This window comes from Lepus europaeus, chromosome 17, assembly GCF_033115175.1.
Source record: "Lepus europaeus isolate LE1 chromosome 17, mLepTim1.pri, whole genome shotgun sequence".
Lineage (NCBI taxonomy): Eukaryota > Metazoa > Chordata > Mammalia > Lagomorpha > Leporidae > Lepus > Lepus europaeus.
The window spans coordinates 37622852-37644905 of record NC_084843.1 but is presented as its reverse complement, the minus strand read 5'-3'; the positions used below and the strand labels follow the sequence as shown (position 1 = coordinate 37644905).

General features: G+C 47.7%; 1 protein-coding gene and 1 pseudogene across 3 annotated transcripts in view; one reads left to right on the top strand and one right to left on the bottom strand.

The window, feature by feature from the left end:
• Window positions 1-1994: 1994 nt before the first annotated feature.
• LOC133775781 (ADP-ribose pyrophosphatase, mitochondrial-like) lies at window positions 1995-2912 on the bottom strand (annotated as a pseudogene).
• A 12438-nt stretch (window positions 2913-15350) lies between these two features.
• The window catches only part of PCGF5 (polycomb group ring finger 5), a 124382-nt gene continuing 117678 nt past the window's right edge, over window positions 15351-22054 (top strand). For 2 of the 3 annotated variants that reach the window (XM_062214061.1, XM_062214057.1), the window contains exon 1: window positions 15373-15434. The gene's annotated coding sequence lies outside the window, so the exon portion shown is untranslated. Of the gene's footprint in view, window positions 15435-22054 lie in introns of all 3 variants that reach the window. The other variant, XM_062214059.1, reaches the window with a different exon arrangement.

Here is a 22054-nt window from a genome sequence, read left to right as displayed (position 1 = left end):
GTTGCTCCACTGTAGGGCAGCTGGAAAGGCCTTCGCAGCTCGAACTGGCTGAGGCCTTCCTTGTGCCTGCATCCCAGCTCAACCTCTCTGCCCGATCCTGTATTCTTCCTCTTCCTTTCCCCAGATGTTGACACCAAGACCACTCGCTAACAAACGTTCTTCACGATACTCTCCTTCTTGCAGTCCACTTTCCACCCTGTAACACCCTTGTACAAGAGGATGATCCTTATTAAATAAGTCACCCTACCTAAGGCACTCAGGGTGCTTGCAAAGAGTAAGTGGAATATTTGTGTTAGCTGTTAACAAAGCCATCCGGTTATGAGGCTACCAACTTCTGTAATAGTTTTTGTTTTCTTTTCCCTAGCAATGGAAAGCTCATGGTAGTGGTTTGAGTTAACTTCTCATATGCTGTAAATAAAGTCAACTGCTTTGTTATTTTTAAGATTTATTCATTTATTTGAAAGTCAGCATTATGCAGAGAGAGGAGAGGCAGAGAGAGAGAGAGAGAGAGAGAGAGAGAGAGAGAGAGAGGTCTTCCATCTGATGGTTCACTCCCTAGATGGTCGCAATGGCCGGAGCTGCACTGATCCAAAACCAGGAGCCAGGAGTTTCTTCTGGGTCTCCCAAGCGGGTGCAGGGACCCAAGGACTTGGGCCATCTTCTACTGCTTTCTCAGGCCACAGCAGAGAGCTGGATTGGGAGTGAAGCAGCAGCCGGGTCTTGAACCGGTGCCCATATGGGATGCTGGTGCTTCAGGCCAGGGCATTAACCCACTGCGCCATAGTGCCAGCCCCTAACTGCCTTGTTTTAGGTGGCAAGAAAGAAAATTTTTTCTGTCCTGCTGGTTACTATTGGAATCCCCTCATTCTTGGTTGTCATAGGGCCATCTCTGTGTTTAAAATCTGGCTATAAATACCTTCTCTGTTTGCATATTGATATTGAGAAAAGGGTAGATGTGGGTTATATTTTCACCTGGCATGGACTGCACACTTCCCCTGTTCAAAGATTTTTTCATGACAGGAGTCACAACTGTAGGATCGTCTTCTGAGATGAGAAGAAACCAATGTCTTGAGCTTAGTGCTTTCTGCTCAGAAACAGGTCCAGTAACTAGATGGCTGGACTTGGAGCTCATTTTGTAAGTGCATTTTAAAAATCTGAGAGGCAAAGAGACAGGGAGCTCCTATCAGCTGATTCACTCCCCGAATGTCCCCAACAGTCAGTAAAGGCAGGAGCAAAGCTGGCAGGAGCCCAATTATTTGATCCATCACCTGTTGCCTCCCTGGATCTGCACTGACAAAAAAAAAAAAAAAAAAACAACTTGGGTCAGGAGGTGGAGCCAAGAACCAAACCCAGGCACCCAGATGTGAGAAGTGGCTAAATGTCCACTCCATGTCGCTGCATTTTTTTTTCCAATCTGGCTTTTAAATACTTGATCTTTATGGACCAAAATAGAAATTGAGCTTTTTTTCCCATTAAAACTGAAACCTCTTAAAACAAGAATAACCAGGGAGTGTCTGTTCTCAAAAGCAATGAACAGTAGCCCATGGGAAGCTAAATTTGACAAACATGTCACTCAAAAAGCCAGATTATATATTAGATTAGACCACATTTTAACACTTCAGGAGAAGAATTGGCAAATGCGAGAATTGACAAAGGCTGACAAGTTGAGGCTGTGGTTGGTAGGCTATCTTTGTCTCACCCACAATCCTGCAGAGCATGAGTTATATAATTTGGTTTAAACCATGAAAATAACACATGCACAAGTCACTATATTCCTCTTCTTTTAAATAGGAAGACAAAAAGTTTGTAATTCCATTCCCCACATTTGTCTAGTATTATTCCTTAATACAGAGCTTTCATATTGTGCCCAGTTTGGAAAATAATCACCCAAGAGGTGGCCCATTCTGTCCTGTTCAGTGGGAATCTGGTACTTTTTGCCTCTTACTTCCTTGTGTTCATTAGAAGGCCTCTAGCTCACTTGGCACCCCAAGTCTCTATTCACGGTAGCCAAGGTTACAGGTCCTCACCCCAGTGGGCAAAACATGAATACACTGGGAGTGGCTGGCATACAACTTGGGTCTATCACTTATGTCCACCCAGTTCACTCCCTCAGCATCATCACCAGCTTCCAGAGGAAGATGCTCCGTTATTTCCCCTGTGTCTTCATGGTAGCTCACAGCCTGTGTCTCCACGCGTTGTCTGTGTTGCGAGGCCCATCCACATAGTCCTTGCAGACCTCGAACTGTTCGTGGCTGAAGAACAGGTGCAGTTGTTCCTCCAACTCCTGCCTCTCTGCCCCGGATTTCTGTAAGGAGTTCCTGGCTTTCTCGCCAAACTCTCTCTTCAGAGCAGCAATCATCTTCTCTACTGGATCCATCACCCTACCTGGGATGGCCCATTCTCCACAATTCTTCCTTTTGATGTCTACAAATTGCAGGGTGGTTTTTTTTTTTTTTTTCCCAGAAATAGGATGAGTAATGCAATTTCCCTTGCTATCCCTTCTCCAGCTGGTTAGGATAGGATCAGCAACATGATTGGGGCCTCAGTGCTCCTAGAGCCCAGGGCCAACTGGGCCTGACCAACCTGCTATTCTGAACCTCATACAGACTATTCTGCCTCCCTCTCTCCACTGGCCCATCCTTTGCATTGAACCTGGGAGAGAAGTTCCCTTCCCCAACCTGAGGGTCTGTCCACAGGGGCACAGCCAGCACAGAGCCAGCAGTGTACTCCACTGGATTGTACTCCAGCTACTCCACCAGCTAGCTCACTTTCTTGTTGGAGATGTGGCTTCATCCCACCCCAGAGTCAGGGTATGGAGAAGTCCAGGCCTTCTGGTGGGGGAATGCAGCAGTACCCTTGGAAGCAGATGTGATGAGGTGTGGAGGGATCCCACATGAGAGAAGGGGCGCCATTTGGCCAGGATGCTGGAGCAGCTACTGGGCCTGCATGCCACAGAGGTCAAGATCAAGGAGAGAGATGTTATTGCTAAAGCCTTCTTGGGGAGGCTTGCCGCCATCCACAATGCGATGGCCACCACAGGTTTCCAGTTGCAGATGGAGGGCCGTTGAAGAGGTGGTGGCAGTGGGTTGGGGGTGGGAGTATGGATGGGGGTAGAGAGTAGCCCCGTTTATCTCACAAACATCCTCTGATGGCCAGGCCTTCCTGAAAGACTAGGGAACTCTTCTACCTGCCATGTGCAGGCTCCAGGACATCATGTGGGGCTAACGGCAGCTGGGGCACCTTGACCCTAGCCCCATGTGCCCTCGTGGCCATAGTGGTGGTTTCATTTGAAACCGAGAGGCCCCCAGCAAACATCCTCTGAGGATATTGAAAAAATCAGCCAAAAACAACAGCACAAGCGCTTTCTTGCTTACCAGGTTATTAGCCATTTAAGGTTAAATTGAGCTCTTATGTCTAGGATTGCAGTCTGTTTAGGGGAGGGCAGAATGACTATGGGGTGCAGGTGGGCAAAAACTCCCTGTGCAGGATGCTCAGAAGAGAGTGAGATTGACCTGAAAGGAGAGGGAGAATTCAACATGGTGCACTGAGCATGGTCCTGAAGAGGAATGCTCGAGATGTGATGTGTGGGGATGGGAGATATAAAACTTGGGTCCATCATTTCCTACCTGGCTAGTTTGGACAAATTGCTTAATCTCATTTTCAAATGAGCATTGGCTGCAGGTGCTGTGCCAAGTACAGAAGAGTTGCTGAAGGCTGGACCACACGACTCCTGTTCATAAAAAAGTCCTGGTTGAGGTGGCAGCATATATATTTTTTGAAAACTAAAACTAACACTGGAAGAGTAGTGCCAGGTTGTTAATAGTTGTACACAGGTTCAAATCCCAGCTCCAATTCCTCCACCACGCCTTGCTCTGGAACCTTCCTGGGAAATTTACTTAACCTGTCTTCAGGTTCCTTATTGTAAAATGAAACTACTAATAGCTTCTTCACAGAGTTATGGTGACATAAAGTAGCCTGTGACATGTAAGGCTGTGAGCACAACATCTCATCTACAAAATGCATTCAGTGAACACTAATTGTCTTTATGATAGTTATTAATGTTTTTGACTCTGTCCCTTGGAAACTAGTTTAGAACAGGGCAGCAGAGGTGACTACGGGAATCTAGCAGTTCATAGGTGAGGTCAGAATTCAACAGTCTATGATTTTTTCTATCTGGAGAAATTCAGACCGAGAGAGAACAGGACCTGTGTCTTGAAAGGATGAGCAAGGAGAAGAGGCACGAGCTTGTTCATTAGGCAGCTGAAAGCAAACCCCAGGGAAAGGCATTGTATCAGTAGGAGCGGAGTTTTAGAACGAATGGAGTGCAGATTGTATACTCTAATTAAGACCCAAAGAACGTGAGTACTTCAACAGTTCCCAAAGTTTGTTCCATGCTATACCAGTTCCACTAGAAAGATGGTCAATGAATAAATGATTTTATGGTCAGATAGGTTTGGGGAATTCTACATATTTTATACTCCCACCTTTTAGAAATAGATGCATATCAGTGTTTTAAAGATACTGAGGATTTCTATAAAAACGAAACAAATCAACCCTAAAGTGGCTGACTTCATTTTATCTAGTATTTCTCAAACTCTCTGATCAGAATTCTGCCTTTATGCAATAGTTTTGTAATGTTATGTAATGTTTTAGGAACACGCTCATCCAAGCTTAGAAAGGTTTCAAAATACACCTACATGATTGGGGGTAGCACTCAAATCTTTTTTTTGTTTGTTTTGTTTTGTTTTTTGTTTTCAGGCAGAGTGGACAGTGAGAGAGAGAGAGACAGAGAGAAAGGTCTTCCTTTTGCCGTTGGTTCACCCTCCAATGGCCACCGCGGTTGGCGTGCTGCGGCCGGCGCACTGCGCTGATCCGATGGCAGGAGCCAGGGGCTTCTCCTGGTCTCCCATGGGGTGCAGGGCCCAAGCACTTGGGCCATCCTCCACTGCCTTCCCGGGCCACAGCAGGGAGCTGGCCTGGAAGAGGGGCAACCGGGACAGAATCCGGTACCCCGACCGGGACTAGAACCTGGTGTGCCGGCGCCGCAAGGCGGAGGATTAGCCTAGTGAGCCGCGGCCCCGGCCTTAAATCTTTTGAAGTTATCACCATCTCCATTACTGTGGAAGACAGCTATCAAATACCCAGCCAATACCCTCACAAAGAACTCCAAACCGGAAGAAGCAGGCTTCCAGGAGCCTTGATACCCAGAAGCACCTAGCACTATGAAGAGCAACAACAAGAAGAAAAGCAGAGAAACATGAGGATTGGTCACCATTAGCTATCCTTGTCATCAATATAGTTGAGAGAGTACTGTGTTTCAGGCACTGTACAAATTGGGAAAGAAACATGATGATTAGAGGACACAGTTCCAGTTCTGTAAATCTTGTCTTCCTATGCCTGATTTTTTTTTTCAGTCATGAAATTACTATTCCTCTATACCCACTGGAAATGTATTAAGAATCATTGAAGGGGCTGGTGTTATGGCGTAAGGAGTTAAACCATCACCTGCAGGGCCAGCATCCCATATGGGCACTGTTCCAAGTCCTGATTGCTCCATTTCCAATCCAGCTCTCTGCTAATGTGCCTGGGAAGGCAGTGGAGGATGGCCCAAGTCCTTGAGCCCCTGTACCTACATGGGAGAACCGGATGAAGCTCCTGGCTCCTGGCATTTTCCTGACCCAGCCCCAGCTGCTGCAGCCATTGGGGAGAGTGAGCCAGCAGCTGAAAGAGCTCTCTCTGTCTCTCTCTGTAACTCTATCAAATAAACAAAATAAATCTTTTTTAAAAGTACTGAAATAAAAACTTAAAATCTTTTGGGAGAAAACACTTGGGAGTTCTTTATATTATTATTTCCAGATACTCTTAATCCAAATCATAGGAAACAAATGAAGCAGAAGTCTTGGGTTTAGTTCTAGTTTCCTCCTGTCACAAGCTGTTTAGCTTTGCATCTGACCCATAGCTTCACTGGGTCTTAGTTCCTCACTATGAAAGGAATCCATTGGCCTCTGATACCCACGAAAGTCCTTCTGGCTTTAACATTTTATGATTCTGAGATCTATGGAAATCTCACTATAAGAAGACTAAGGTCCATTTTTGCTGTAAATCAAAAAGACCAGATGTTCAAACATAAACGACCAGATGCTCAGGGAGAAACACACACTTGAAGGAAGCAGGAGTGCAAGGAAGGCGTGGGTGTCACGAACGAAGCAGATAGAATGGGCTCAAGAAGAATTCATGGGACACCTGGAAGGGGACTTCAAACCGGTAATAGGGTGTTTTGTCTTATTTTTGGCATCATTAAAGGGCAGAAGACAGTTAAATTAGACCATTGGATGATCACGGTACAAAATATGCCCTAAGGGAAGCTAAATGAAGTCCTGTAGTAGAAACCAAATGATTTATTTGCTGGGAAGCCACTGGGAAGGCTTCTTTTCCTAAATTATCATCTGAGGCAGAAATATCCAAGGTAGAAGAACAAACAGAGCTAAACACACAGACTCTTCTGCTTTCATTCATGAGAAAGCCCTAAAAGAACTATTAGGGGCTGATTAGAGAGCAAATCTTTGGCTTGTCACCAGGAATGGTGGCTAGGTCAGAAATTACCAGTGTGATTTCCATTTTATTAAGAATATTATGGAGGGCAGAGTGAGGATGGGGAGAACCAGGGCCCAGACAGTACAAGAACCCCAAACTGTCCTTCCCGCCTCTTTTGGAGAAGTATAAACAGCTGGTACCCAACACATCGAATTCTCCCAAATCAGCCATCTCTTCCTACAACCATGCTGAGGATCAACTTCAGAAAGAAATCTGGAAGGAAAGCAAAGATCTTCTCCTTTCTTTAAGACGGTGATAAATACAGCAATAACATAACTGCAGCTTGCCAAGTTCTTCCTGGGTGTCCGACTGTGGCGCATATATTCACCCAGGTCTGACCACCTAGTTTTGAATTCTGAGTCAGCCACTTTCTAGCTGGTTGATGTTATTCAAGTTTCCTAACTTCTCTTGTCCTCAGTTTTCTTGTCTCAGAATAATAATGGGTACATTATTATAGTATTTATATGAGATAATTCATTTAAAGAGCTTAGAATAATGCTTGGTCCATAGTAAGACCTCAACAAATATTAGCTATCACAACTGTTTTTTTTTTTTAATTTTTAAAAATTTTTATTTATTTGAAAGGCAGAGTTACACAGAGGCAGGGGCAGAGAGAGAGAGAATCTTCCAACCACTGGTTCACTCCCTAAATGGCCACAATGGCTGGAGCTGGGCTAATACAAAGCCAGGAGCCAGGAGCCAGGAGCTTCTTCCGGGTCTCCCACCAGGATGCAGGGGCCCAAGAACTTGGGCCATCTTCTACAGCTTTCCCAGGCCATAGCAGAGAGCTGGATTAGAAGTAGAGCAGCTGGGCGGATGCCGTGGCTCAATAGGCTAATCCTCCGCCTTGCAGTGCCGGCACACCAGGTTCTAGTCCTGGTCGGGGTGCTGGATTCTATCCCGGTTGCCCCTCTTCCAGGCCAGCTCTCTGCTATGTCCCGGGAAGGCAGTGGAGGATGGCCCAAGTGCTTGGGCCCTGCACCCGCATGGGAGACCAGGAGAAGCACCTGGCTCCTGGCTTCAGATCAGCGCGATTTGCCGGCTGCAGTGCGCAGGCCGTGGCGGCCATTGGAGGGTGAACCAACGGCAAAAGGAAGACCTTTCTGTCTCTCTCTCTCTCACTGTCCACTTTGCATAACAAAAAATAAAAAAAATATTTAAAAAAGAAGAAGAAGAAAAAGAAGTGGAGCAGCCAGGAGTCAAACTGGCACCCATATGGGATGCCAGCACTGCAGGCAATGGCTTTACCCACTATGCCACAGCACCGGCCCCTAAACACATTTATTATCAGAGTTAATTCTCAAACAACTCTATGAGTTAGGCATATATACTAATATCACCATTTAGATAGAAAACATAGCAGTTCATAGAATTTAAATGTGCTAGTTACTTCAGAACTGTATTTCAGAATTGGAAAGACTTGACAACAATAAACTTATTTTTTACTGATAGTCTACATGCATATTGAATTTAATTTTTATGGCAAAATGAAACTATTTTATCATAACTATGAAAGTTGGGTTTTATTAAACCGATTCTGTTAGATTTACTCTTTTTTTAAAATTTTATTTTATTGACAGGCAGAGTTAGTGAGAGAGAGAGACAGAGAGAAAGGTCTTCCTTCTGTTGGTTCACCCCCAAATGGCTACCAAGGCTGGCGCACTGCGCCGATCTGAAGCCAGGAGCCAGGTGCTTCCTCCTGGTCTCCCATGTGGGTGCAGGGCCCAAGCACTTGGGCCATCCTCCACTGCCTTCCCGGGCCACAGCAGAGAGCTGGACTGGAAGAGGAGCAGCCAGGACAGAATCTGGCACCCCAACCGAGACTAGAACCCTGGGGTGCTGGTGCCGCAGGCGGAGGATTAGCCAAGTAAGCTGAGGCACCAGCCAGATTCACTCTAAGAAAAGAGGTTGGAGAGAGTGAAACCATTAGCTAGCTTTTGTAGCAAAACAGTTGTAAAGAAAAAGTACCCTGAATTATAAGCCTGTTCAGACTAAAAGACATGGCAGAGAGACATCCCCAAGTGGAAGTGGAGGCCTACAGGGAAGGAGGAGTCAAAAAGGCCCCCCATTTACAGATAATTAAAAATGAATCTTAATGAAGAATGAAATGGGAGAGGGAGTGGGAGATGGGATGGTTTGCGGGTGGGAGGGGGGTTATGGGGGAAAAACCACTATAATCCAAAAGTTGTACTTTTTAAATTTATACTTATTATAAGTAAAAAAAATAATAATAATTAAAAAAATAAGTAAAAAAATAAATAATATAAAGGCCCCTTGGGTAGTGGTGACAGGCAGAAAGAGTGTCAGGCATTGGCCGTGGGGATTCACTTCTAGGAGTATTTCAAGGACACGTGAGTGGACAGAGCATGGGACGAGTGCATCGGAAACTTGTGACTCTGCCAGTAATATTTCTGTGCCTCAGTTTCCTCCTTTACAAAATGAAGAACTGATCTAGAACCAATCCTTTAGATTCCTTTCAACTCCCTAGAGAACCATGAAAATGAATTAGAGGAAGCAGCAAGCATACTTATGCAGATTTTTGGATTGAGGAGGTAGAGTGAGTGATTAGGGAATTGGGTCATTAGTTGATTTTGGAGTAAAAGAGAAAATGGGACAATTATTGACTTTTTTAAGAAGAAGAAAAATTGTGCCTTTTAAGAAATGACTTAGGCAAGATAATGAATACAGCTATATGTAGAATAGAGGCAGTTTACAGATTAACCAAAGAAATCTCAATTAAAATTTGTAACAGTGAAAGTCAAATAGCCTTTATTCATGTGAGAGACAAGCCTCCGTTTGTATGGTGCAATGTGTAGGTGAATAGAAGTCCAGCAGCTCAGAAACAGTCCTCCTGGCCATCTTAAAATACTGCCTGGATTTATGCCATTAAAACAAACCCTTCTGAATGTACTTCACATTGTAAAATTCGCACTTATTTCACATCCAGCTGTTGTCATGCTTTCTGGAGAATTGGTAGCAGAATGACAACTAGCTACACACAATGAACTGAGCAGACACAGATCTGAAGAGGGGAGGAAGGGATTCCTTTGTTTGTGTGGCATTGCTTAAGGCAGTCTGTCCAACGATATGCAAGGACCTGTTACACACAGGCACTGACATACAAAGGTAAGGAAGTTGTGGTGCATTGCTCCTAGATGCCTTACAGTCCAGAGAGAGTACACTGCACAAAGATCGCGGGGCAAGCGCGGTTTTGAAAAGTGGTGCCAGAAGGGTGGGTGCTGTGGTCTAGTGGGTGAGGCTGCTGCCTGTGATGTTGCCATCCCCTAGGAGTTCTAGTCCCAGCTGCTCCATTTCCTATCATCTTCCCCGCTAATGCACCTAGGAAAGCATCATCTCTCTCCCCTCGCCCCATAACTCTGCCTTTCAAAAAAATAAATCTTGAAAAAATAAAGAAAAGAAATGTCAAAGACTAAAAAAGGAAAGGCAGAGAGACAAAAAAAAAAAAAAAAAAGATTGCTCTCTTCCATCATAATTTTGCTGAAGCAGTAGGCAACTACAATTTAAGAAAGACTTTTTCTTGGTCCTACTGAGTCCTCCTAAAGAGCCATTAAAATTTAAGCAGATAGAATTGACACTCTATGGACTGAGGAGTAATGGATAATTCAAGTCTTCAAATCTCTTTAGTTTGATGATTTCTTGGTCCTTTCCCATTTACAATAATAAGATTTTACTATGTCAGAAATTGTAAACTGCAGTTGACTATGAAATACAAGTCCTTGGCTGGCTAATTTTTCATGCTTTTCTCCTCTCTGGAACTTGACAGCAAGCCAGGCCAGCTGAGGCTGTGAGGTGGGAGAAACCAGGAGCAGGAAGCAGAAAACAGAGGAACTGGAGCTAGAAAGATAATATAAAACTTCTTCAAACAGCAAATTAGAGGAGCACATATTTTCATAGATGGCATTAAACAGGCACCATCAGAGATACTATCAAGTAATACAGACAATATTCAATTTGAAAAAAAAAAAAAAAAAAAAAAAACCCTTGGAGGACCAGTTCCAGTTCTTGTGTTTCCTAGCTGGATAACCCTGGGAAATCATAGCCACATTCTCCTGTATTTATAGAGGACTGATTCTATTCCTGGCCAGGCACTGTGCTACATGTTTATAATGGACTGAATGTTCATGTCTGCATCCCTCCATTCATATGTTGAAATCCTAACCCCTAGTGTAATGATATTGGGAAACAGGGCCTTTGGGAGTTGATTAAGACTTGAGGATCCTGTCTTCATGAATGGGGTAAGTGTCCTTATAAAAGGGACCCCACAGAGCTCTCTCACTTGTTTTTTTTTTTTTTTTTTTTTTTTTTTTTTTTTTTTTTTTTTGACAGGCAGAGTGGACAGAGAGAGAGAGAGAGACAGAAAGGTCTTCCTTTGCCGTTGGTTCACCCTCCAATGGCACTGCAGCCGGCGCACCGCGCTGATCCGAAGGCGGGAGCCAGGTGCTTCTCCTGGTCTCCCATGTGGGTGCAGAGCCCAAGCACTTGGGCCATCCTCCACTGCACTCCCTGGCCACAGCAGAGAGTTGGCCTGGAAGAGGGGCAACCGGGACAGAATCTGGCGCCCCGACCGGGACTAGAACCCGGTGTGCCAGCGCCGCAAGGCAGAGGATTAGCCTATTGAGCCGTGGTGCCGGCGTGTGGGAGATTATGACAACTCAGCAGTTTACACTCTAGAAGAGGAAGAAGGACCTCACAAGAACCCTAGTCATGCAGGTACTCTGGTGTCAGATTCCCAGCCACCAGAACTCTGAGAAACAAACTTGTTGAAGCCACTCAGTCTATACTAGCTGGATCCAGCAGCTCAAACTGAGAGAGTGGTTTACATGCAATAGTATTTAATTCTCACAACAACCCTCTGAGGGAGAGTGTTACTTTCTCTATTTTATGGATGAGGAAGCTTAACCATAGATAAGTTCAAAGTCATATAAGCTAACATTTTTCAAAGCAGGAATTTGGATGCTCATTTTCAAACTCCATGATTTTCCAGAGACCTAAGTCTTTGAGGCTTCAATTCTCTCACTTATAAATGGACACATTGGACCAGGCAATGTTGAGATTATTTCTGGTGTTAAAATGCTATGGTTCTAGTTATCGAACTACACCTACATTTAATATATTTCTACTTAATCCTTGTTTCCGAGCAGTCTGTGTCAGAGAACTGAGATCTAAAGACAAAATTCAGAAACATGGTCTCATTTCCTAGGCTGCCCGTGTGTTTCAATCAAATTAGACCACACTGTTTTCCTCTTCCACTGAGAATGCTCTTCCTCAGTTCCTATCTATTGAAATTCTAGCCATCACTTAAGCCAGCTGAAGGGCCACTTCCTCCAGTAACCATTTTCAGTATTTGGAGATTTAGAGTGGGAGTTACTAGATGATTGGGGTTTGGGATGTGGGGGAGATATCCATGCTAAAAACAAAAAGGAAAAGATAAGAAGAAGAAAGGAGGAAGTGAAAGATAAGAAAAGATAAGAGAAGCACCTTATGACCAGCAATACAGATGGCTCCAAATTATATTCAACAGTAGGAGTGAATATTAAATGAGATAATGTGTGGAAAATAGTTAGCACAGTATCTAGATGGGCAACCACATGGCAGTTCCCACTCTTACTACCTGTAAGAACCTGGGCATCTCCATCCTGCTGAAAAATGCTGCCATCCTGCCCTGGAGAAGTAGGACAATCAAAGCGAGAAAAGACTCAGTGGTGAAGACACTTCAAGGAGACAGAAGGGAACACAGAGAAAATGGAAGAGTGATGGAGTCACGCAGGAGCAGACAGGGAGAGAAGGGAAATGGAAATAAAGGAGCAAAAAGTCCTAGCCCTTGGGAAGAAGTTTGCGCTGCACTGCAGAATCCAATCTAGAGCAAGAGTTCCAGAGGCGAGCAGGTGCAGCAGCCAAGGCCGGGGTGCCAGTCACCTTGCCACTGTGCCTTCACATCCATTGTCCTTTCCCTGCTCTGCTTTCCGTCATCTTCTCCCGGCTTCTGCTTTTTAATCACTGGAGGGTGGGTGGAAAGGGAAAGCTAGGGGATTTCTTCCCAGCCCTACTTTGTCAGGCGTTTCCAACAGTTTCACTTCCTTCAGGTCTCCGGTTCTGTTATGGTTTGAGCGGGATTTGTCTAGCCATACTCATGCAGCCATTTAACCCCTTAAGTCTTACATGAACAGTTAATGGATTAGTGCTGACCGTTGATGGATTAAGGTGGAGGCTTGATCAGGTTATGGTGTCTGAGATGGGGCCGTTGGAAAGGGACAGGATTGGATTAGGTTGCTAGGGTGGAGCCAACTGTGGATGGAATCATGACGGCTTTGAAACCACATACCCGGTGGAGAAAGCGTGTCTTCCTTGTCTCTCTGCTTCCTGGCTCACCAGGCGATCTTTCCTTCCCCCAGATACTCCACCACTGCCAGCCTCCACCAGACGCCAAATTCTTGGACTGGGAACCTCTAAGCTGCAGACCAAAATCAATCTTCGCTCCAGGTATCTCGTTGGTATCTAGTTGGTATTTAATGGCCCCTCTGAAGTATCTAGTTGAAATACTCAAAAGCTGAGACAAACTCCCAGCAGCGAAGCCCTTGTCCCTCTGTCTCTCCAGTTCCAGGGGAGAAGGTGCATCCAGGACTCACTAATCTCAGGAGTGCCTCACCTTTCCCTCATAATGCTTCTGGTCCCTTCAACAGCTTTGTAACTCAATTGCTGCATTAAATGATCACTATTGCGTTATCTGGGAAAGAACACTTAACTTTCACTGGGGTTCATCCCCAGAGTTGCAAGGCAGCTTTTTTAGCGGGACTGTATGTGGCTCATCTAGAGAAAGAAATCCAGGTTTCCCAGGAGTCCAGCTGTGCCAGGGATTCATCAGACAGCAACAGATCCACACTAGCTGTCAGGGTTGAGGGCTCTTAGTCTAAGAATTATTTGTAACATGATGAAGTTCACGTATGTTCATATCTGCTCCTTCGTGGTTTTTTTTTTTTTTTTTCCTTACTCACTGTGATCTCTATGAGCCTTGGCTTAAAGACTATAACTGTAGACTTCAACTGTATTCCTCCAAGGATGAAGCACCCATGGTGAGTATGGAGGGCATATGGGTCGCTATGGTGGGGAGGAGATACAGAGGTACAGGAAAAACGGGGCGGGGGAGTGCAGGGTCAGTTTTTGGAAGTGTTTGGTTTTGTTTTTTGCAAGATGAGGTTTGTCAGGAAACCCACTTGATGGAGACTTGAATGTCTCCAGTCCCAGCTTCAGACACTCAGAGACAGTATTATTCTTACAGCTGCTCTCTTTTCTTTTTCTTCTCCTTCTCCTCCTCCTCTCCTTCTTTACAAGATTTTATGTACTTCTTTGAAAGGTAGAGTTACAAAAAGAGAGAGAGGGAGAAGCAGAGAGAGATCTTCCATCTGCTGGTTCATTCCCCAAATGGCCTCAGTGGCTAGAGCTGCGCAGATCAGAGGCCAGGAGCTTCGTCCAGGTCTCCCACGTGGGTGCAGGGACCCAGGCACTTGGGCCATGTTCTGCTGTTTCCCCAGGCACATTAGCAGGGAGCTGGATCAGAAGCAGAGCAGCCAGGACTCCACAGGCGCCCATATGGGATGGCGGTATCGCAGACAGAGGCTTTTCCTGCCACGCCACAAAGCCTAGCCCCTATTCCTACAGTTTTCATTTCTCCCATCACCGGAGCCTCATTAAAACCACAGACGTGTGTGCTTTTGTGACGGGGGTGGGGGTGGGGGGTGGGACAACACAGGCACCCGACTGACCTCCAAGTCACATTCATGGCAGCCCCAAAGGGCGATTCTGCTTGGAGTCAAAAGGCTGCCCAGAGATGGTCAGGGATGGCAAAGGAGCTGAGGAGGAGCAAGGGTTGACAGGTGGAGGGAGCTCTGGGGTTTTCAAGCAGACACAGAGCAGCGTCAAGATGCAGGGGACCAAATAGGGGTTTGGGGGTGATGGTCGAGCCGTGGCGGCCCAGCCGTGGGGGTCTCTGACACGAAGGCACTGGAGCGTAAGGCCATGGGGCGTCGTCAGAGGGTCTTGCCATCAGACGGGCAAGGTCACTTTGGGGAGGGCCACTCTCACGGCTTAGAAGCAGGACAGCCGCAGGCAAGGGAAGGAACTGCGAGCTCCTTCAGCTCCCACGTGAAGCTTCGACGTTACCGTCTCCAAAGGGGCACGGGGAATTCCAGCCGCTTTTCTAGGGATTGAAGGACCAGCATCTTCCGTCTGTGGGGTGGTAAAAAGCGCCCCTTCTGCGGCTGGGTGCCACCAAGACCGCATCTTCAGAAGTTTCGAGCGTCTGCTCGCCAAGGTCGGGCCACTACAGGTGGGCGACCGCGATCCGCGGGGCAGACGCGGGCTCCTCGCTCGTGCTGCGCAGCCGCCGCGGCTCGCCCCCTCCAGGCCCGGGCACCGCTGTGGGCCGTGCCCGGCTAGGGCTCTCCCGGAGCTGCGCGGCAGCGGCGTGAGGAGGCCTGGCGGGCGGCGGCGGCGAGAGGCTGTGCCCCAGTTTGTGTCCAATCAGGGAGTGCGGGCTGTGCCCCGAGCCGGGCAGCAATGCGTAAACAAACCCACGGCAACTCCTCCGCCCCCTCGGCGCGCTCGCCCCGCGCCCGCCGCCGCCGCCGCCGCCGAGGGCTTGCTCTCCTCGCGCCCGCCCGCCCGCCCGCCGGGCCGGCCCGGCCCAGCCCCCGCCCCGCGCCGCCCGCACCCCGCCCCGCCCCCGCTGGCGCGGGCGCCTCACCTACCGCCCCACGCGCGCGCGCGCCCGCGCACCACGCGCCCCGCGCCGCCCGCTCGGATCGTGGCCTCTCGAGAGCAAGGTAAGGGCGATGCGCGGGGACGCAGGCAGCCTCCCCGCCCGACGCGGCCCGGGGAAGTTTCTGGCGTGGCTGTTTTCCGCCGGGCCGGGGTTGGCGGCGGCGGGGAGGCCCCCGGGCGCCGGGAGAGCCTGGCGGGCGGGATGGGGCCGCCCAGCGCCCCCGGGGTCCCAAGTTGCCCAACCTGACATGGGTGCGGGCTGCGCGCGGAGAGGGCTGGAGGCGCGGCGGGGCCGGGCGCCGTGCGGGCGAGGGGAGGGCCCCGAGGAACTTTCTCCTCCCCGGAGGGGCGCCTTGCAGCCCCCCGGCTGCGGCCCCCGCGGCGCGAGCGGCGGCTCCGGAGCTGGAGGGAGACCATGAAATGTGTTTGAAGGAGCTGACGCAGTTAGTGACGCTCGCGGCTTCCTGACGGGGACCGGCCACAGCAGCGCCCTCGCCCAGGAGGGACGAGCTGAGCCGGCGCGCGGGCCCTTCCCCAGCCGGGAGCCGCGCGCCCCGGCGCCTAGTTCGAGGGCCCGTGGGCTCGGGGCGCGAGCATCTGCTGTGGGCCGGGGGGGGCCAGGCCCGGCAGCGCGCGTCGCTTCCGTTTTGATCGGGTTATTATATAAGATGTCACGGCGAGGAGAGGGGCGAGCGAGCGAGCGCGCGGGCGAGGGCGCGGTGGCCTCGGCCAGGGGCGGGCGGTGGGGCCGGGCGCGGACCCACCTGTGCGCCCTCCGCGCCTCTGCGGGCGCCGCCCGCGCGCGTGCCGGCGGGGCCTGGGGGTGGGGGACAGCCGTGCCCGCCGAGCCCTCCCCGCCCCGGGAACACTGGCAACGGCCGCAACGTGCAGTTTCCTCTCGGCCGCCGCGCCTGGGTCCCCACGTTTCTGGCTGCAGGCGTTTGTACTTTGAAACATTTGTTCAATATTAAGGAAGCTGCGTGTGCGGCCGTCAGAGGACGGCCGGAACGTGCGGCGGGGGATGAATCATCGCCCCGCGGAGCGGGTCCCGATGATTCACGCGGGGCCCGCGGGCGCGCGTCCTCGCCGGGTGCTTTTGAGCCGAGCCGGGCGGCTGCCGGCCGCCGAGCCTTTTCCCCACTTCCCCCGACAAGTTTGGGGGTGTCAGGTGCCCCCCGCGTTGTCCGGGGCTTGTTTCAAGGTCCTGGAAGGGTCAGGAGACCCCATCCACCTGGCCGCGTTAAATGAGTCGGTGGAGGAGCGCTGACTCGCCTTATTCAGATTCTGTTTGGTGTCCAGGGAGCAAGGTATCCGACTCTGAAGGAATCCTTTTGGTCCTTGCGTCTGCCTGAGTAGCTATAAAGTAATTAGCCAAAATGTAAAAAAAGTTCTTGGGTCTTCCAAGAAACATCAGTGGCTCCGTTGGGAGAGATCCCTAAACTTTGGGTTGGTGGTGGGGTGGGGGCTTTAAAAAGCAAATCCTAAACGGAACCTAAGTGGGCCATTCGTGAATACAGCATTTTCCTCATCGTGATCACTTTTAAAGACTAACCTGACTGCTTTGCGCTTGCCGGCACACTTGTAGGACTGAAAGTTTTCTCATCATTCAGGATTCGCTTCAGATGACAGCTACATCAGGGCGGCCCTCGCGATCGCCCTAATGAGCTCTTGAGTCCTCCTCCCTCCAGGAACTCCACCCCCAGCCGTCCGGTTTTATTTTCTTTAACATGCTTAGTCTCTCTCTGACATTATTTTGTTTAGGAGTTCTTTGTCTCCGCTCCTCCAGCTAGAATGGAAGCGCCACTGAAGCAGGGGGGTTTGCCCATTGCGTCCCCTGCTCTCCCCCCTAGCATCTAGAACACTGCCTGACATACATAAGGTACCCAGTTTTTGTTGGCTGACTTCTTGTTCTGGCTTCTTGATGGGGCTATCTTCGACGACTGAAATTCAGTGCGTTTTGTGGGCAAGTGTCCAAGATGGAGCAGTTCTAATTTTCTTTGGATTGATTTATTTTTCTGCTCTGTGCTGTTAACTTACAGCCCAAGATGGGTTTGCGCCTCATATCCCAAGATGCTTAGTATGGAGAAAAATGAGGCATATAGAGCCTGTGTAAGTTCAGGGGTGATTATAAATATTATCTGTGTTAGTTGGGGAAAAAAGTGCAGGATATTGAAATGGAATCAGCAAAGTTAAGTTCCCAGAGTCCAATATGTTTCCACTCGTTTGAGAATCTGCTGTCCCTCTACATCTCTAGCCCCACTTTCCGAAGGCAAACTTAAGACTTAGCTGCAATTTAGGTAAGTCCGAGGTAGCTAGCACCTGATATGAAGCATTAACTACAAGATTTCTTCTGTGGAGGCCTGAAGTTTAATTTGTTGTTGATGATGATTCATGTCAGTACTTTAACTCTACAGAGAGTAGACAAAAGGAGTTAGTAAAAGTAACATTTTTAAGTGTCTTAAATAAGTTGTAAGGAAAGCTGGATTATGTCAATGGTATAGTGAGAGAAAGGTTTATTTGTACTGTTTCACAATGTGGCTAAGCATCGACAAACTTTAAATGGTTATAAATAATAAGCTTTGGAAGCTTGTTAATTAGCTCCAGCCTTGTAGCAGTACTTTCAGAACCCAGCACCTGTGAAGTCTCTGCTGAACAAGGGTGGATACCTGGCAGTTTCCTTTCTATGATAGTAGCTGTGATTGCTTTCAGAAGAATGCAGGTTCAAGAGTGAGCCCAGAGGCAGGATTTTAGAGCTCAGAGACTTGAAATGACTTGGCACATGTCACTTTTACAGAGGAAACTAAGGCGCTGTGAGATGATTTGCCCAAATGTAAGGCCAGAATTATAACTAAGAGTCTTGACTCCTACCCTTGGACTTCAGTTGTTGGAAGTCCTTTCGGCAGCCAGAGCTCCCACAGATGGGGAGTGGTGCTTGCTACAGTTGGTTAAAGGTCTAGGAGGTAAAAGCGTGTCTTACTCAGCTTTGTGCCATCCCATGTGCCTTGGACTGCTAGGGACTCGACAAGTAGTTGTTGAATGTGTTTGAACAAATGATTTTAACTTGAAGATATACTCAGGAAGGTAAAAGCAAGAAAACACATCTCTGTCCAGATTAAGGATATTTTCTGACAACAGAATCAAAATATTGGTAGTAAGTAACCTTAAAATTTTTATGCTAATGAAGTTAGTTTTCATACCTCTGAGATTTCAAAAGGTTAAAACTTAAGTGTGCGTGTTTGCTTACTTGTCATAATTATTCATTGGAGAAATATCAAAAAACAAGAGTCAGGACATCTGGTATGTCTTGCCTCTGCTACAGTATCTAGTAGGAAAAGCTGCACGTGCGAAAGAGAGAGGGGGAAGGGAGAGACTGATTTTCCATCTGCTGTTTCATCCCCTAAATGACTGAAATTCCTAGAGCTGGACCAAGGCAGAGGCAGGAGCCAGGAACTCCATCTGGGTCTTCATGGGTGGCAGAGGCCCAAGCATCTTCCACTGCCTTGCCTGGGCACATTAGCAGGGAGCTGGATTGAAAGTGGAGCAGTGAGTACTTGAACCAATGCTTCAGTATGGAATGTAGGCATCATAGGCGGCACCTTAACCCACTGCACGACAATGCTGGTGCCAATAATGTTTTCAGACATTCCTTCATCTCTAAAGTGGGGATAATACCATCTACCTTGGCATATTGGTATGAGATTAGGATAATAGATGCTAATAGTTTGGTGGCTAATATCCTGGTGTATACAACGTCCTTAATAAATGATAACTGCTATAATTACTTATGTGGCCACGAAGGTAGTTTAATTTCTCAGAGTTTCAGTTTTCTCAGCTGGAGAATTAGTGGTTGAGATGGGGAATTGAAAGATCTCCATGATCTTATGCAATACTGTGATGGTTTTTTGGAACCAATAAAGAATGTACAGTTATGTGATTTTAGTTTAAATAAAAGGATTCATGTAGCCTTGACTGAACAAGAGGAACTGCAAATGATTACTTTCCTAGGCCTTCCTAAGGATTTGTCTTTTTTTTTTTAAAGATTTTTATTTATTTTAAAAAAAGATTTTTATTTATTTGGGAGGTAGAGTTATAGACAGTGGGAGGGAGAGAGAGAGAAAGGTCTTCCATCCCTGCTTCACTCCCCAAAAGGCTGGCATGGACGGAGCAGAGCTAATCTGGAGCCAGGAGCTTCTTCCAGGTCTCGCACACGTGTGCAGGGGTCCAAATACGTGGGCCATCTTATACTACTTTCCAGGCTATAGCAGAGAGCTGGATTGGAAGAGAAGCAGCCAGGACTTGAGCCAGCACCATATGGGATGCCAACACTGCAGGCGGCGGCTTTACCCGCTACACCACAGCGCTGACCCCAAGGATTTGTCTTCATTAAGTTTCATGATACTAAGTACCTTTTCATTACTTTATAGGATTTGTGATGGATACAAAGTGAACCTTAGTGCTTCCACCTCTCCTTCACCTTACTTTATATGAAGCTGTATAAGGAATGTGCCCATTAATGAGACATAGACACTTTTTATTTGAGACTTAAAAATCATCAGTGAGCATAAGACAGGTAATGAAATGCTGTGTTACCAAGAAGACCTATTAGGCATACAGAAGATAATTTGTGAATTCAGAAGGAAAAAACTATCTTTAGCCAGAGAAACTGGGGAAGATTTAACTAGGGGATTTTGAATGATGCCTTAAAGAATTGGTAGAACTTTAATTGGCAGAGCTGTGGGGACCAACCTGTACTAAGACTTACAGGCAAGGATACATGAGCATACCAAAGAACAGTGAGGACTGTGGGTAACCTGCAGGTTGAGAAGCTTAGAGGCATAATGGGAGAGAAGGCTGCACGGGAAGATTAGAGCCATACAGTGAAACATCTTGAATGCTAGGCTAAGGAGCTTGAGTGTTAGGCAGTAGACAGCCATGAAAAATATTTTCAGGAGCAGGCATTGAGCCTAGAGGTTAAGATGCCCACATCCCCTCTGAGAGTGCCTGAGGTTTGACGTCCAGCTCCGGCTCCTGACTGTAGCTCCCTACCAGTGCAGGCCCTGGGATGCAGAGGTGATGGCTCAAGCCCCTGGGTTCCTGCCATCAATGTGGGAGACCTGGGTAGAGTTCCTGGCTCCCAGTCCTGGCCCCAGCCCAGCCCACCACAAGCTGTTGCAGCAATCTGAGGACTAAGACTAGTGGAGGGGAGCTCTACCTCCCTCCCTCCATCTCTCTTTCCCCCTTTCTTTCCCCCTCTTAAGTAAATAGTTTTTCCCCCCAAGGATATTTTAAATGGGGGAGTGATGTGATTAAACTTATGCTTAAAAAAAAAACCTTTTATTTAATAAATATAAATTTTCAAAGTACAACTTTTGTATTATAGCAGCTTTTCCCCCCATAACCTCCCTCCCACCCGCAACCATCCCATCTCCCACTCCCTCTCCCTCTCCCATCCCATTCTTCATCAAGATTCATTTTCAATTATCTTTATATACAGAAGATCAATTTAGTATATATTAAGTAAAGATTTCAACAGTTTGCACCCACGCAGAAACACAAAGTATAAAGTACTGTTTGAGTACTAGTTATACCGTTAATATGCTCTAAGAAGATGAATCTTTATCAGAGGAACTACGGGGAGTCCCACTTAGGATGCCATTAAAATAATCTCCAGAAGAGAAGTAATGAGAACCTAAATTAGGGATGAAATGGGTGAGTTGGGTGAGACACTGGAGAAATAAATGCAGCAGAGTTGGTGGTCTCAAGGTGTGTGGGAGTTGTGGGAGAAGTCAAAGAAGCAGAGTCACTTAGGACGACTTGGGCAGGGACTGAAACAGGCACTCAGGAAGGGCCGCTAGGGAAGCACCTGCTAATAGAGCACGCACAGTCAGTAAACATTTGATTAATGGAGGTGGTTGTGTGTTTGCATTTGGATGTGTTAACTTTTTTATATCTGTGGATTATCCACATGGATGAGAACCATTTATAAATAGAGGAATATTTGGGGGGCATCCTCATGGAGGGGGGGAGGTGGACTTAGGAGGATGGCTCAGAGTATAGGTGAGAAGGAGAACAGGGCAGGGAAGGATGTTGGGAAAGCCAACACGTGTGGACTTGGAAAGAGATGGAAGGAAGCAGAAACAATGAGGAAGAGACCGGATAAAAACAGATGGGGAGGGAGAATCTGTAAGTCCTGATAAGACAGTCACTGAGGTTGAAGACTGGAGAAAGTTTCTTTAGTCAGTAAGATCATTGTGAGTAATTTTTGAAGAGCAGGATCCATTGGGCAATAGAGACAGAAGTCAGCTAGGCGCTTGAGGGGCACCTGAATGGCGAGGAGATGCAAGGAGTGAGTGTGAACTGGGACTCAACTGTGAAATTCGGAGGACAAAAACTGAGGCAGTGAGTGCCAGTGATTGGTCCTTCCTCCCTCCCACCTACTGTCCCTCCCTTCCTTCCTCTCTTCCTCTCTTCCTCCCTCCCTCCCTTCCTTCCTCTTTTCCTCCCTTCCCCTCCCTCCCTCCCTCCCTTCCCCTCCCTCCCTTCCTTCCACTTTAAGGGCAGTTACAGAGAGAGAGACAGATTTTTCCATCTGCTGGTTCACTCCCCAAATGACCACAATGGCCAGGGCTGGACCAAGCCAGGGCCAGAAGCCTGGAACTTCTTCCGGGTCTCCCACATGGGT